Source organism: Sciurus vulgaris (genome assembly GCF_902686455.1).
Source record: "Sciurus vulgaris genome assembly, chromosome: 18".
NCBI lineage: Eukaryota > Metazoa > Chordata > Mammalia > Rodentia > Sciuridae > Sciurus > Sciurus vulgaris.
Window position 1 is genome coordinate 35,074,363 of NC_136479.1, and position 16,400 is coordinate 35,090,762.

Sequence of the window (16,400 nt, forward strand, 5' to 3'; positions counted from 1 at the left end):
TCCGTGAACTCCCAGAGTTAGAACCATTGCCCGCCGTCCGGCTCTCCGGTGGGAAACCAGCGCTCCACAGCCCACGGCTGCCGGCTTCGCCTTCCTCCACGGGCGTGGGCCTTCCTGAAGGCAGGTCTCTGCTCTGCTTGGAACTGCCGCCCGCCTGTGCACCAGCAGCCCTTAGTTGGTCAGTTCAAGCTGTCTGTTCAAGCGCTGGTGACTCTAGAACTGGCAGCTCCTCGGGTTCCAGGGTCAGTCCTGGGGGGCTCAGGCTCCTGCCATGAGCTCTCCTTGCCCTCCCAGCCGGTGTGATCCGGTAGAAGCCATTTAAACTCTCCAGCCCAAAGACCCTGGGAAGCCCTCTCAGTAGCCTCTGCCATCAGCCCCAGGCTGCTCCATGGGGGTGCTGCACAGTTTGTCCCCACAGTCGCCAGCTTGTCTGCACTCTGTGGTCTCCGAAGTCTTACTGGTTTGCATTTAGAGCATCCAGTTAATGCTGCCTGAAGGACAGGTTTACAGTGCCGGAGGGACACATCCCTGGTCAGAGTGCCAATCCCTGTGGTGCAGCTGGGGTTAAAGACCCAGCCACATAAGCAACAGTCCCCTGCAGGCGCTTCCCTCCGCCCTGCCCTCACACCCAGTGGTAGCCTTCCTCAGGCCTTCAGCCACAGGCTGCAGTACTGGGAAGAAGTGACCCCAGGCCAAGGAGGCACGAGCCCCCGCTAAACACTCCAGCTTTCATATCCAGATACAGATTTCTGATGTCACACTGCTGCCCTGGCACTGCTGGGTTGGTTTAAGGCAGATCTCAGTGATCATCATGGCATCCACGAGTACTTCCCTTGGTGTTAGGGTTTAGACCTGTGGTGTCCCCTAGAAGCTCATGTGTGAGGTAATGCAGGAAAGTTTAGAGGTGAAATAATTGGGCTCAGAGCCTTTAATTCACTTGAATGGATTGGCAGGGTGGTAGCTGTAGGCAGGTAGGGTATGGCTGGAGGAGGTGGGTCACGGGAGTGTGCCTTTAGGGGTTATGTTTTGTTTACTTTTGTTTTGGTACCAGGGATTGAATGCAGGGGTGCTTACCCACTGAGCCGTATCTCCAGCTCTTTTTTGTTTTAAGTCAGGGTTTTGCTAAGTTGCTTAGGCCTTGCTAAATTGCTGAGGCTGGCTTTGAACTTGCAGCCTCCTGCTTTAGCCTCTAGCATTACAGGTGTGTCACTGCACCCAACATGGGGTTTCTTTTGTCCTTTTTGAGCAGAGCTCTCTCTGCTTCCTGATTGTCAGGTCCTGAGTCGCTTTCCTTTGCCACACACTTTTGCCAAATTTATTGGGCCCAATAAATTTTTTCCTCCTCTAAAATTGTTCTTGTCAGGTCTTTGGTCACAGCAATGAAAGCTGACTAAAACGCTAGCCATCCTGAGGACCTTTCCGCATGCCTCCTCTCTTCCCCTGATGCTCGTTTTTCTGCCTGTTTGCTGAACTCTGCTGTGTTGTAGGCCTCCAAGAGGACTTGGTTTCTGTGGCCATTTGACTTTCAGGGATGGAACAGGAAAGTCAGCCAGCAACTCTGCTGACCTGGGCGGGCTTTTCGGGCCAGTGCCTTAAGGTGGAGCCACCCAGGATGCTTTGGACTCCCAAAACCAGAAGGAAGGAGCTTGTGTTGAATAGTAGCGACTGCGCTGGCCGCTCTTTCCCCCTTGGGTCTTGTTTCCTGAAGTGACTGGCGCAGTGCTGCCTGACTTCATCTGCATTTTGCCACCTCCTAGTGGAGACAGCTGGGGGTTGTTGGCCTCTGTGCTGTTGGTGCAGATCACCTGCTTCTGTCTGCTGCTCCGGAAGCGCTTGCCTGTCTGAGCCATGGGTACTTCTCACATAAACTCAGGGTTTTCCCCAGGTTCATGGGTCGTTTTCCTCTGTGGTTCCTGGTTTGGTTTTGTGTCTTGAAGGTGACCTGCAGAGTGAGCAGAGCCTGCACTGCGTGGGCAGGAGGCCTGGCTTACCAGAGGAGTGTTCTCCCTGGGTCCAGGCAGCATTCCACACGCACAGCACTCGCTGACACGCGCGCGACCCTTCCTCCTTGCAGGAGGATTTCTTGGGTGGGAAGGAACAAGCTAGAGCGTTGGCGCCCATCCCCCAGGAGGGCTGTGCGTGTGACGGCGGCATTGTTTTCATTAGGTTTTTACAGTATCTGGAGCTGTAAATCGCCCCAGCCGCTTCACTGGGTTGGAGTTCGGCCCTGGTCAGATGCCCCTTCTCCCAGATGTTTAGGAATCTCCTCCTCCTCTCTGCTTTCCATCCCTAAGGAAGCTGAAGCTTTTGGGCTGTACAGAGTTAAGAGGATCAGGCCTTGTCTCAACAGCCTTGGGGAAAGGCCATCCTAACAAACTGTAAAAAAAAAAAAAAAAAAAAAAAAAAAAAAAACCATGTTTTCTGGGAAGTCAGAACAGCTCCCCAGAGGCCCAGGTGGAAATGAGGCCAGGCCGAGGAGAGCCCTGTTAGCTGAGATTCTGGAATTTAGTCCTGGCTGGGAGTCAGCCCGCTGTGAGCACGGGAGCAGCAGGCCAAGAGCTGAAGCCTCTGGGGCCAGGTTCTCCCGTTGCAGCGTGGCCTTCCGGTGTCCGGCCTCCTGGCCAGTTGCCAGGAACCCTAGGGCAGATCATCATCTCTCACAGTGTGTGGCCGGATCTAGATGGGGCATCTGTTTCAACGCTTCTTCCCAAAGAGATTAAGAGAAAACTCAGATCTGGTATTGAGCCTCCAAAGACGGCTCATGCATCCAGTTAGACTAGCCTGCATCTGACAAGCCCTAATGACCTGCCAGTGTGTCCGTGGGGCGACGCGTTCCTGACTCCTCTTCTCCCCATGTCTCCACTCTGTATTTCCTGCCTGCAATGGATGTGCATTCCCTCCAGGCTGACTGGCCAGGCCGTGGCGCTCATGTTGCCAGGCGAAGGCCAGGCTGTTTTCCAGGCAGCGTTAGACATGGGCTCTTGATCTTCTGGAGGCTGAGAGGCCTTTTCTCCAGCGCCGGAGGTGTCCCTGAAGTGCCCTTTGTTGTCTGCTCTGAGTGCCTGCTCTTAGCTCGCTGCCTCTTCCTGCCCCTTCCTGGGAAAGCCTTCCCCAGTGCGTTTCTTTGGCCCTTCACCTGCTCCACGCTCTTGGCAGCCCTAATGGGCCCACAGCCCGCCTCCCACTGAGATGGGCTTTGTGGACTGTGTTCTTTGTGGGCAAGGGATCAGTGAGGCCATAATTATTTCAGAAGATAACTGGGTTTCCTTTTCTGGTCTTCAAAGTGAACGATCATGGAGGTGTCCTTTGTGATTCATTGGGGGGTTTGAAAAATGGAATGTGGATTCTCCATCTTAGGTCTCTGACTGTGACATTAGCCAGGTCATTTCAGCTTGCTGGGCCTTGTGTCATCTGTCACTCAGGGTCATGCGTGCTTGTTCAGGATGTGCTTCATTAAGGCCGTCAGACGTTGGCTTGGTCTGTTTTTAACTTCGTAGGTTTGTTATCAATGCCAAGCCCTGCCACCAAGCACATGTGACCCTGGACACCAGTCTGGATAAGTCAGCAGCCAGGTAAGTAGTGGAAGGAGTGAGGCTCTGCAGCAGGGAACCACCAGCAGGTGTTGTGGGCCGTCCAGGAGAGAATGTTCCAGCTGTCCTCGTTCTGCAGGCTGCTGTCTGATGCTCTCCTGTACCCGAGAGCAGCCACAGATCCAGGAGGAAGCCGAGGTGACCCGACTGAGCCTGAGAGTTCCAGGCACCTAGAGAAGGGTACTGGACCTAGCAGAGAGGAGCGAAGAGCGTGGACAGAAAGTCCCTCTCCTCAGAGGACAGGCATATGCTCCCAAGGCGAGAGGGACTTGGTCTGCCCTGTTACGGTGACAGCGGCCACAGCTGTCACCGTCAGCATCTCAGCCTGAGCACGAGGGCAGAGAAAGACAGTGGGAGCAGGCCTTTCTGTGCGGCGCCCTTTGCCCTCTGCAGGGAGCTGAGTGGAGCATGTCTCTGTGTCTCCGTTGCCTCTGTCAGAACTGGATTGAGAGGTCGCCTGTGTTCCTTGGCTGGTGCCCCTTCCTCCAGCCTCAGTGACAGTGGCATGGTGCCTCCAAAGCTCAGTTCCCCTGGCTTTGTCAAGGTCTGTCTCCCAGCCTCCAGCCCCTCTGCTTCTGTTGATGTGGCTCTTCCTCTGACACTTTGCCTCCCTCTTTAGAAGGATCCTGCTGATCAGTTGGGCCTACAGAAACAACAGGCTGATTCTCACCTCATAATCCTTAGTCGTAAGTCCTGGTGCCGTGTGGTAGCGTGCTCAGGGGCTTAGGAAGCTCCTCGCGCGCTGTAGCCAGATGCTCTTTGAACACCACCCCCCACACGGTCACGCCCACCCTGGCAGGTGGAGGAAGGGGGATACGTGAGGGGCAGGCTGGAACCAGGCGACACATGCTGCTCACATGCTGAATGCAGACAGTGCAGGGGGCGGGGGTTCAGGGACTGTTTGAGGTGGCAAACTCATGCAGTTTGTGTTGGGATGGGGCCGTGTAAGGGGGAAGAACCAAGACTGATCCCCAGATTTCCAGTTTTGGCGGCTGATCCGTGGAGCTACTGCCAAATGAAGGAGGTTTGGAAGAGCAGCTTTTGGTTTCAGGCCTGTTGAACTTGAATGCCTGTGGACGTCTAGGTGGAGGTGACTAGCAGACAGTTAGGAGGCCTGGCTGGAGAGAGGCGGGAGCCAAGAGTGAAAATGGCATGATCTCTAAGAGCGAGTGTCCCTACCGGTGGGAAGAGGCCAGGAGGCCAAGGATGCACCCTGGGCGTGCTAATAAGGGATTGAAAGGGGACCGGAGCCCGGGGAAGGAGCCACCATGGACACTGAGAGACTGGAGCAGGGGCTAGTTGGGTCTGCTCGGTGGGCCCCGGGGACACAGGAACCACTGAAACGGCCCTGTGTACGCTGATGCTGTGACTGCCGTCCGCCTCCCTGTGGGGCCTCTGCAGCAAAAATGGTTGAAGAACCTCGGCAGCTAAGGGAGGGATGGAGGGAGAGCCCTGGGCTCCACGTGGCGTCTTGCTGGTGAGCTCGCAGCAGAGACAAGGTGACTGGCGGGAGCCGGCCGGGGCAGTGTGCAGGGCGCTGCTGGGCCGCATCTCCCCGGGATGCCTGCAGCAGGCATGGTCTGAAGGTCTGTGGTCCCTGCAGGCTCCCAGGTGACGGGCATCGTCTGGCCTGCACAGCCCAGTACTGTGGACCACTTTCTCAAGACCCTGCCAGGAGAAGAGAATGGGGGATGGCAACTAGACACACATTTAAGTGGTGGCTTGTTTTGAAATGGGTGACATTGGAAAGCCGCGGTGGTTGAGGGTCCCGGCAGGACCAGTACTCAGTTGACGCCAGCGGGGTGGGCTCCAGGGAACCACTGAGTCCGCTGTTCCCGGGGTCCTGCTGCCTGACTCCCAGGGCTGTGGCCACTGGGAAGACCACATTCTGAGCTGAGAGGAGGCTGCAGGGCTGTGGCCGGCAGCCAGTGCAGAGCAGGATCCCCGGGAACCAGGGCCAGCTGTGGAGGTGGGGCGAGGAGGAGCCAGCAGGGAGCACTGGGACCCAAGGCCAGAGTGTCCCATGAGAGCATAGGACTGGCCCGGCCGGGATCATGGGCCTTCTCAGCTGGGACTATGCCCAGGGCCTCAGGATTTGCGTAGGACATTTTGGGAAAGAGGTCCACTTACACGGTTCAGGGAGGGCCTGTGAATCTCTTCTTTGTTATTTTGTGGGGTTTTTTGTTCACATTTATTTTATAAAATATTTGTTCATTTTCTGAGATTTTGGAGAGGGATTCATGACTTTCATCAGTGTCTCACCAGATGATCTCTGGGCTCTGGGTGGCTGTCACACAACTGCAGGGAAGTTTCCAGCCACTGGCCATCGTGGGAGGGAACCCTGCTCCCCCGTCCCAGTCCTCAGCTCTTTGTTCTTGAATTTCCGACTTACACTTCCTGGGCTCTAGCCTCCAGCTTGTGATTCCAGGGTGACATCACTTCTCTGTCATCTCTCTCACATTTTCACACCCTTCTTTGATTACTGCTCATTATTCTGTGCGATTACTGCAGACACCGATACCATCGCTGCTTGGGTTTCTGCTGGTGTTCGCTGGGCTTTCCTGAGGCCTGGCACAGCTTGCCCGCCTTATCTTCTGCAGCCGGAGTCCCCAGCGGGCCTTGATCTGCGTCCCACCTGGTCTGCCTCCCATTGTCTTTGTAGGTCTCAGGGCTCATCTTCGCTTGAGCCATGGATACGGGCAGCTTTTTTCTCTGAATTGCCACCTCTGTGCTATGTGGATTGGGTTTGCAATGAAACGTGAGCTTCCTGCTTTGACACGCTCTCATTTATGCTAACACATTCCCTTTTTATCAGTTCCGATTTGAAAATTGAATGAGTGGGTCCTGGTGCCAGCCCCCTGCATCCGCAGAGACCTGGGAGGTCACCTCTCCCACCGCCTTCGTGCTCCAAAGGTTTATTCTAAAGTCATTTGGAAGGATGCAGACTGGACTGAACTTTTTCTTGTCACTTAACCATTAAACCTTTCCTTAGGGACATTTTCAGAGCTTTCCAGAGGTGAAGGAACAGCCTGTTTGCGCCCCCGGGTGAACTTGGGCGCTGTCTTCAGCAGTATCAGCTGCTGCTGTGCTCTCTCCCACCTCCAGTTTTTGGGTGATACTTAAAATCAGAAAACATGCTACATGCTTATAGTTTAAAGCAACCAATAAACAAAGGGATGTTGAATCCCAGCCCAACCCCATGGAGCTCCAGTGATTTTTCAGATGTTCCCTTTTTGAAGTCTTTTGGTAAATACTCAAGAATATTGAATGTATGTTTTCTTTAAAAAAAAAAAAAATATATATATATATATATATATTTAGTTGTAGGTGGACACAATACCTTTATTTCATTTATGTATCTTTATGCGGTGCCGAGGATCAAACCCAGTGCCTCACACATGCTAAGCAAATGCTCTGTCACTGAGCCACAACCCCAACCCTTGAGTGTATGTTTAATTTTCTCCACAAATAGAATCGTGCATTTTGTATTGGGATATGTTTTAAATACATTTCCGGTGCTTCTAAGCACGTGAAGACATGAACCACTTTTTTCTTTTTTTTTTTTTTTTTTTTTTCTTTTTTAGTACTGGACTTGAACTCAGGGGTGCTTTACCACTGAGCTACCCCATCAGCCCTTCCTTTTTTTGAGACCAGGCCTCACCCAGCTGCCCAGGCTGGCCTGGAGCTCGCTCTCCTCCTGCCTCGGCCTCCCAAGTTGCTGTGACCTCAGTTGCTCACCTCCACAAGCAGCTAAGCACTGCCTGCCTCGTTTTCAAGAGGTGACTGAGCCTGCTCCTTCCTCTGAGGGCATCGTAATACTTCAGCAGTGACTGGTTGGTAGAGGGACGATGTAGACACGCAGAGTATTCTGGGATGCGTATTTACAGGCTGTGTGCCTGGGTTGCAGGGTGTGTGTCCACCTGACGCAGGCATTGCCCGAGCCATCCCTCCGTCCACAGCCTTGGCAGCGCTCGCGTGTCCGTGCTGTCGTCACCAGGTGGTGCCTCTGGAGTGGGATCTCGTTAACAGCAGGCGCATCCCTGACTGAGATCTTCTCACGTGTTCCCGGAGCACGGTGTCCTTTCCGTGAACGGCCTGTTTGTTTCTCTGTGACCAAACACCCCGTGGGTCTGTTCTTCACTGGAGGCCAGGTGTGTGGTCACAAGCAGGTGAGGTGAGCCCGCGTCCTCCCCGCCTTCTGCACGGTTTGCCTCGTTGCTTTGTGCAGAGCAAGTGCCTGCAAAGCGCTCCGTTGGCACTGACGACTGGTCGCCCATCTAACGTGACTGCAGCGAGCTGCCGCTTGTCACATCCATAAGCATGGTGCTGGCCTTTGGTTGACAAGAGCTGTTTTCTAAGATCATATTAAGGAAATGTTTTTTCTAAGGGCTTTTGTCAGAATGATTATCAAGTGCCTTCTTCTTGCCACAAAGACAAGACTTCCCCTTTCTGACCTATTGTTGGGTCACGCCTTTGAATCCTTCAGGAGGCAGGGATGAAATCCTGTGCATCTGCAGCGGGCGGCCCCAGGGGGGCAGCAGCCTTCCTCGAAAGCCCCACAGTCCTTTCCCTGAGCAGGTCCTTGATGGGACTCAGTTCAGTTCAGAGGCCTTTCATTACTGAGGCAAAGGGAACTAAATCTGCCCTTTGTCCTCTGGAAGACTTGGGAAGCAAGGGGAGGGGCAGTGGGAGCCCCGCAGGTCAGGCTGAGCTTCCTGGGCTCCCGGGTGGGCGGGAGGGGCACAGGCCTTCCCTGGTTACTCAGGCCCGCCTTACTGTCACTGGGGTCAGGTGGTGAGACGCTGATGGCGACCGCCTGCTTAGCCCTTCTGATATTTTGATTTGCGTTTCCCTGATGACCAGTAAATCTAAGCGTCTTCTCGTTTGTTTGTTATCTGTTTGCATTTTCCCCTTTTAACTGATAAGAAATGTCTTCTGTTTCTAATACTTTCATAATTTTATTTTTATATAAGGTCTTTATGTTGTCAGTAGTTTAACTTTGAATCTTAATTTGAAGCCACAATTTATTTTTATTCAAAAGCCTAAACAGTTGTACCAAAACATTCCCTTTACTGACTTAAAATACCATAGGACCCCTGTTGGGTGGCCTTGCATTACCATAACAAGACAGCCTGAGGTAGGGAACTTCCTAGGAGCAGAGGTGTCCTTGGCTTACAGTTTGGGAGGATCCATGCAGTGGCTTGTTGGCCCATTGCTTTTGGACCTATGGCCAGGCACACGGTGGGAGCACATGGTGAGGCGGCCTGTTGACCTCGTGGTGTTCAGGAAGAGAGGAAAGGGTGGGGGTCCCAGAGTCCCCTTTGGGGCATGCCGTCAGCAGCCTGAGTCCTCCCGCTAGGCTCCACCTCCTCCCAGTAGCATCAGGCTGGGGACCAAGCCGCCAACTCTGGACCTCTGGGGAGCAATCCAGATGCAAAATGTCGCAACCCCTGAATGTGGGCGAGAGCAGTGTGGGCGGGTCCGTTCTTCCGTCAGGTTGATGCCATAGCAACCTGTGCGTATGCAGGACAACACGTGGTCCTCGGCAGTGGAATAACCCATCCCCTTAGTGGTGGAATTACCAAGCCATGCTGCATTTATGCTTCCCCGTGCTGAACTCTGTCATTTGAGCTGTCTGGGCTCCAGCAGGCTCCTGTCCTGAATACTACAAGTCCCACTGGGACCCAGGCTGGACCACAGTTACAAGTGACACAGGGAACCGAGTTCAGCCTGGGCCCCCAGGCTGCTGTTGCTCCGCGTGATTGCATCAGACAGGTTACGGTGGGATCACAGCCAGCAGGTTGTTGCTCCCAACTCGACTCAGGGTCACCGAAAAGAACTGACATTTTGGGCTGGGGCTGTGGCTAGGTGGTAGAGCGCTTGCCTGGCATGTGTGAGGCACTAGGTTCCATCCTCAGTACCACTTATAAATAAAGTTTCATGTCCACCTACTCAAAAAATATTTTAAAAATCATTTCTGCCCTCTGGCTCCTGTCTAGTCCCTCCCCATCCAGCCACTCTGTGGCTCTGCCCGTGCCATCCTCTTCTGGACGCCTGACAATGCGGCAGATGCAGCTGGCCTCATGGCAGGGTGGCCCCCATTCCTACCAGGTGCTGCTCCCAGAAGCTGTACATGTCCTGGTGAGTCCCCACTTGGATGGGTGATAACCAGCTCTGATGACCTCGATCATGCTGTGTCTTCTGGGGCTCTCTGAACTCCGCACCCTGACTTGGCTACTCCTAGTTTCACGCAGGAAGGACAGAGAGGCCGTAGCAGGATGAAGACATTGTCTCCAGAGCAGGGTGGTAGGGAATCGGACTCCTCTGACCCGAGGGTGGGAAGCCACCAAACGGGCATCTTGAGAAACTGGGCTGAAAGGGAGTAGGGTCAGGGCGCGCCATGTTGGCAGGAGCGACGTCATGTGCTGGCCACCCAGCAGGGACCTGGGGCTCTGCCAGGTGTCTGTGACCTGCCTCATCCTCCAGACTGTGGACACAGAGGCGGAAGGTCTGTGCTCCCATTCACAGCAGCTTCCCTCGACCCAAGGGAAGTGCACATAGTAGGCTCTCATAATTGTTGAGTCACTGCTGAATCGTGTACAGCAATTTTATTGTTAGGGGATTATTTCAGGACAGTGGGGTTTGGGTGGGTGTTTGGGGCCGCACTGGGGATTGAACCCGGGGACTTGTACCACTGAGCTGCATCTCTAGCCCTTTTTTTTTTTTTTTTGGAAACAGGGTCTCACCAAGTTGCTTAGGGCTGAGTTGCTGAGGCCGGTGTTAAACTTGTGACTATCCTGCCTCAGCCTCCCAAGTGGCTGGACTATTCCAGATGTGCGCCCCACACTCGGCAGAACTTTGTGGATCCAAAGCTTGGTGGCAGTTCACGTGGTACCTACATCACTGCTTTGATGTCACTGTCTTGGGTGTCATTTTGGAGTTGACATTTGTCTTGGGTGTCATTTGGGAGCTATTTGGAGAACTCAGTTAGCTACCTTGCTGCCATTCACCCAGCTTCTGGTGCTCCTGAGCAACGCCAGCACTGCTGGTGCTGGATTTGAATAAGTCACACATCTGCCAAGTGCATCCACAAGCCCTGCTCCTCCCGCTCTGGCCCACGGGAAGGTCACAGGGTAATGCCGTCCTTCTCCGTGCTACTTCCACTCCTGAGGGCTGCGGGCAGCACTGCTTCTCCGCTCCAGTGCAAGTGGCACACACAAAGAACTGAGGTTAGGCTGCGGGGTCCATTCCTGTTTTTATTTGCTCTTTGCAGGTTAAATTGCAGACTGCCCCTCGTTAATGCAGTGACACATCTGCAGTGATGTCTTCTGAACTGCTGGGCTACAGCTGTCTGTACACAGGCTGTTAGGCCCCCGTTTCTTGGCATGTGCCATTTTGATTTGCTTCTATGCGTCTGCTCCAGTTTGAGGATTCTCAGCTTATGTAGGTTGATTTCTTTCAGAGGCTGCTGCGCAGCTGTGCTGTATTGAACCTCATCCTGCTGGGCAGCAGACTCTCGAACATCTTAGACAGTTTTCATCCTGGTCATTTTAACATGGAGGACCTATTCCCGTTGTTTTTAAAACGTGACCCTCAGATGTGCTCTGTCTCTCCCACAGCCGGTCTGTGGTCTGCCTGAGAGGGATCTGCCCCTTCCTGTGTGCAGGAGGGAGGGGAGCGAGGGGGAGGGTACACGCTCTCACCCAGGTGAGGCTGCATGGCTCTCTCGGCCAAGATCACTCCTCTGCTCCTAGTGACAAGCTCTCTGTTGAGGTCTTCCTGGGTTCACGTCCAGACGGCGGCTCTGACCTGGGGCACGTGAATGAACTCTTCCCAGCGCTGGAAGGGAGTTCCCTTACCCAGCTGACGGCCCTTTTCAGGGAGCAACAGATGTTGGCAAGATGGCTGGCCAGACAGCCTCCATGTCGGCCCCTGTAGAGCCCACTCCTTGCCTGTCCGCTGGCCGTTTTCATCCCCGTCCCCTTTGTCCTTCTGTAACCCCGAGTTCCCACTGCTCTGCGTGGCCTTCAGTTCATTCCCACTGTGTTGCTGTGACCCCCTGGTATCCACTCTTCCCTTTGTAATGTCCTCTTTTTTTCTCTGTGGGTTACTTGTGGGTATGTTAATTTCCAAATATTTGAGATTTTCTGGTTTTCTAATTCCACTGTGGTCAAAGGATGTAATCTGTGTGATTTCAGTCCATTTGAATTTACTGAGATTTGTTGTGTAGACCAACATACAGTCTTCTCTTGATTTTTCCATGTGCATTGAAAACTTTGATTCTACAGTTGTTGGTTATGGAGTCCTATAAATGTCAGTTGGGTTAAGCTGGTTGATAGTTATTCACATGTTGTATATCCTTACTAATTTTTTTAAAAATTTTTTTGTAGTTGTAGATGGACATGATACGTTTACTTATTTATTTTTAAGGGTGCTGAGGATCAAACATATTGGCAGGTGCTCTGCCCCTGAGCTACAACCCCAGCCCTGTATCCTTACTAATTTTCTGTCTGCTTGTGCTTTCAGGTTAGAGGAGTATTAAAATCTCCAACTCTTAATTGTGGTTTTGTCCACTTTTCACTGTTCCCTTAGTTTTTGTTTCATGTATTTGGGAGCTCCACTCTTAGGTGAAGACTTACTGTTATCTTCTTAATGAATTGGCCCTGTTATAAAATACACTTCTTAATCTCTAGTAACATACTCTGTCTCTAGTAAATATGACCCTAAAGCCAGACTTTGATCTGAATGTAGCTACTCTTTCATATCACCCTTGTCATTTACATGGTGTGACTTTTCCCTTCGTACTACTTGTAACCTATGTTTACATCTAATGTGTCTCTCTTATAAACAATGTATATGTGCATTGTGGGTTTTTTAATCCTATCTGACAATCTCTGCCTTTTAATTGACATGGTCAAACCATTTACATTTAGTGTAAGTATTGATGTGGTGAGTGTAAGTTTGTAACAGCTTTGTTTACATTTGTCTTTTGATCCTTTTTTTTTCTTTTGAATTGAATCATTTGGGTTTCTATTTTTGGTATTCCATTTTACTTCTGTTGCATCATGGGGTTTTTTAGTGGTTGCTCTAGAATTAACAATATGCAACTTTCTTATTTACAGTATTCTACTTTAACTTAACACAGTTTAATTTCATAATGTTGTTCCATCTCATACATGACATAAAAATCTTACCATAGTATACTTCCATTTCCCCTGTTCTGTTGATTTGCCATGTAGTTATGTACCCCAAAATTTAGTGACTTAAAACAACCATTTTATTATATCTCACAATTTTGTAGGTTAGGAATTTGTGCAGAGCTCAGTGAGCAATTGTTCCATTCCACATGGCCTTAAGTGAGGTTCCTGGATGGTACTTGCCTGACAGATGAACTGGTCTGGAGGGCCTCAGGGATGGCTGGAAGTCTGGGCTTAGCTGGGACTTTGAGCTGTAGCCTCCATGTCTTGTCTAATGGTCTTATCACGGTTGAACTTATGTGGCAGCTTGGGTCTGTGGTCTGGGGAGTAAATGGGAAGTGAGGTGTTGCAGACGAAGAGAGCAGAAACTGCCAGTTTTCAAAATCTGGAGCAGGGCACCGGCCCAGTCTGCTGTCGTGGGCTGGTGAGTCCATCCCCAAACTGCTGCCCACGCTCTGCTCTGCCCTGCAGTCCATCCTCCACAGAGCGGCTGGGGTCAGTCTCCTTGAGAACCCAGAGTAAACCCTGAAGTCCTTCCATGTGCCAGGCAGTCCTCCCGATCGCCCTGGCTGTCACTCCCGTTTCATTTCCTTCTTTTCCCTCATCACATCCCCAACTTGTGGCCTTCGCACCTGTGTTCCTACAGCCTGGATGGTTCTTCTGACTACTCAAAACCCAGTCTACTTAACCATCCCTCACAGGCTGTCTCTGGTTATTATATCCAGCAGCAGCCGCGCCAGGCTGCACCGTGTCCTGGGTGCATTTGTTGCTTATCTCTGTCCCGCTAGGAAGAGTGCCACCGGGGTGCCGACTTCGGTACTGGAGTTTCATCTCACTGGTGCAAGTTTTTATAAACTGTCATTTAACAGTCCTAGTGTGAACTAGAGCTTAACCCTCAGAGTACCATGGTAGAAAAGCACTGTTAATGCTAGACTTCAGGAGACTGGGGAGCACAAGTTCAAGACCAGCCTCAGCAACTTAGTGAGGACCCGTCTCAAAAGGACTGCGGATGTGGCTTGGTGCTAAAAAGCGCCCCAGGTACCTTTCCTGGTGTTTAAAGATGGAAACAAATGTGAGGAAGTGCTGGCCTCCCCTCCCCCTTTCCTGGGTCACCTGCTGCTGCGCTGGGGGGATCCAGCACAGGCAGGTTCCTCTCCTGGCCTCAGAAGCGACCAGAGGGCAGTGAGGGAGGCTCAGCCCCACCCCACACCAGAACCAGGGCCCAGACAGCGGCTCTGGGCACCAGTACTCCTGGGGCTCGGGATGATCACAGCTGGGGACGTGGGCAGCGGGGCCTGCGGCAGTCCAGGTGTGCCGCGCTCTCGCTGCCTGCCCTCAGATGGCTGCCCTGGGGGGTCAGTTATCACAGGCACTTAACAGGAGGAGGCCCTTAACAGGAGCGGTCAAGGATGAGGCTCCCTGAGGAGCGGCTGAGAGGGGCTCCTGGATTAAAAGCCCTGCCCTAGCAGAAAGCAGACGGGTCCTGGGGCCTCAGCTGCCGAATGAAGAGCTTGGCGCGAGGACCTCTCGGGTCCTGCTGTCCTGATCTTCTGGGAGCAGGTCCGGGGCGGGGGGGGGTGTTGTTTTTTGGGTTTTTTGTTTCTTAGTTGTGGATGGACACAGCACCTTTATTTTATATAATTATTTGTATGTGGTGCTGAGGATCAAATCCAGTGGCTCAGACATGTTGGGCAAGAGAGCCCCCGTGTCCTGTGTCTTGATCCCAGATTTCGGAGCCACCATGTCCACTGGTGCCTGTTTCTGGAACCATCCGGTGGGCCATGCCGTGATAGCATCTGACTCCAGCCTCCAACCAGCTGCCATCAGCCACGCCCGTCCCTGACCCATGCCCTGGTTCTGGCCCCGCCATCCACTGGGCTGGGACATCGGGTGTGTCCCGTGGTGGCTGCTTGTCACAGGACTGCTGGGCTGCTGCTAACCGCTATGTTTGACTCCTAGCCCCCTCGAGTGCCACTGCCAGGCGGGAGGCGCCTGCTGAAGACTGGCCCGTGCTGCCGACCTGGGCTCCGCGGGTGCCGCGCTCAGCCCGTGTGTCCTGCCTGGTCCACCCACGGCAGCTACTGACAAGTAGAAAACTGCTGCTGCGTGAAAGGCGGTTTCTGGTCTCTTCCAGCAGAGTTAGTCCTTGGCTCTGCTCCAGCCCCAGCCCCCTTCCGGCTGGCCATGTCCCGGGCCAGTACAAATAGAGATCGCTTTGTGTGTTTTGTTAGGTTCTCTGTTTTGAAGAGAGAATTAGGTTACAAATGTTTTTGTTGTAAATAAATAAATGCTTCCTTGTTCTGGCAAGATCCAGTGAATTAATGGCGCGAGTGCAGCTCGCCGTCCAAAGCCTGCGTGGGGTGGGGAAGCCATCTGTCAAGGCCAGGCCAGGGGGTGCCTCAGCTAGTCTGGATTCACCTGAGGATAGAGCGCAGGTCTGCTTGCGGGGCCCTTGATGGGCCCTCGGGGGAGGAACCAAAGCCGGTTTGTCCTTCCTGCGTGGGGTCACCTGGGGCTCAGCCTCTCCCTGGCTGGGCCTGGCTCCCCAGCAGGCCTTGGTGTCTCACCTGGGGCCGTGGCGCCCCCTCCTGGGCCCTGTCCCCACCCTCTCAGTCACCCCCAGCTCTGCATTCCCATCAGCAGGCGAGCTCCCCAGGGCTTCCCGTAGCACAGCGCCCTGAGGTCAGTGCACATGCTCCTCCAGGACCAGGCCACAGGTGTGCTGGGGGAGGGCCCGTGCCCTCAGCCTGGAGGCTCCTGGCGGCAGCCCACGTTCCAGTACCACCGGCAGAAACCACCCTGTGGAGCGGGCCTGGCGGTCTGCGCCCGAGAAGGGGGGATGGGCACTGCCAGGAGGCTCCCAGCGACTCCTGGCACTTACTCCCCACCCTGCTGCAGTGGACGCCCGGGATGGCTTTCTCACGAGGACCTGGGGACCGTGCTGAAGGTCCCGAATCTGCACTTTTGACCGTGGCCTGGCCTCATCTGCATCAGGCATTCCTTAGTCCCTATCCAGGAGGGCCCAGACCAGACCACCTTTCTGACACCCACACTCAGTCCAGCCTCTCTGCCAAGCCAGGTGGCAGCTAGCAAGGCCACCTGCCCTGCTGGGCCTCTCTGGCCTCAATTGGTCATACAGCCAAAATGGCCTTTCTGAAAGCTTGGCCACCCTAGGTGGTCCTGTGGTTGTCTCTGCACCTGGGCCTCCAATGTGGCCTTGCTACCGGGTCCCACTCTGTTGCCAAGGCTGGCCTCAAGCTTCGGGGCTCAAGCAGTCCGACCTCGGCCTCCCCTGTGGCTGGGACCACTGGCACGTGCCACGCACTGGCTCCCCCGGCAGAGCAGTGCCCTGGTGAGGCTGGCGCGCTGGAAACCCACCGGCAGCTTAGAAATACGGAAAGCCTAAGATGCGCTCTCTGGTGCCCCTTGGAGGACCCTGTCCTTCAAAAGGGTCAAAATTTACTTTTGGACTCTGGACTCCTGGTGGACTCCTGGCCATCCTGCCCCTGGAACGCACTAGCAGAGCGAGCACCTGTAAGTCCTCCGCCGGGACTTAGAAGCCAGTTTTCAGAGCACTCTGGCTTTTAAAGACGAAGACGGGTCTCCATCAGGT

At 53.6% G+C, this 16,400-nt stretch overlaps 1 protein-coding gene across 3 annotated transcripts in view; it reads left to right on the plus strand.

Moving 5' to 3' along the window:
* The window catches only part of FKBP6 (FKBP prolyl isomerase family member 6 (inactive)), a gene marked incomplete at its 5' end in the record, with an annotated part of 33,382 nt that extends 18,296 nt beyond the window's left edge, over window positions 1–15,086 (plus strand). For all 3 annotated transcript variants that reach the window (XM_079120068.1, XM_079120069.1, XM_079120067.1), the window contains one exon: window positions 14,747–15,086. The remainder of the gene's footprint in view (window positions 1–14,746) is intronic.
* Window positions 15,087–16,400: the final 1,314 nt, after the last annotated feature.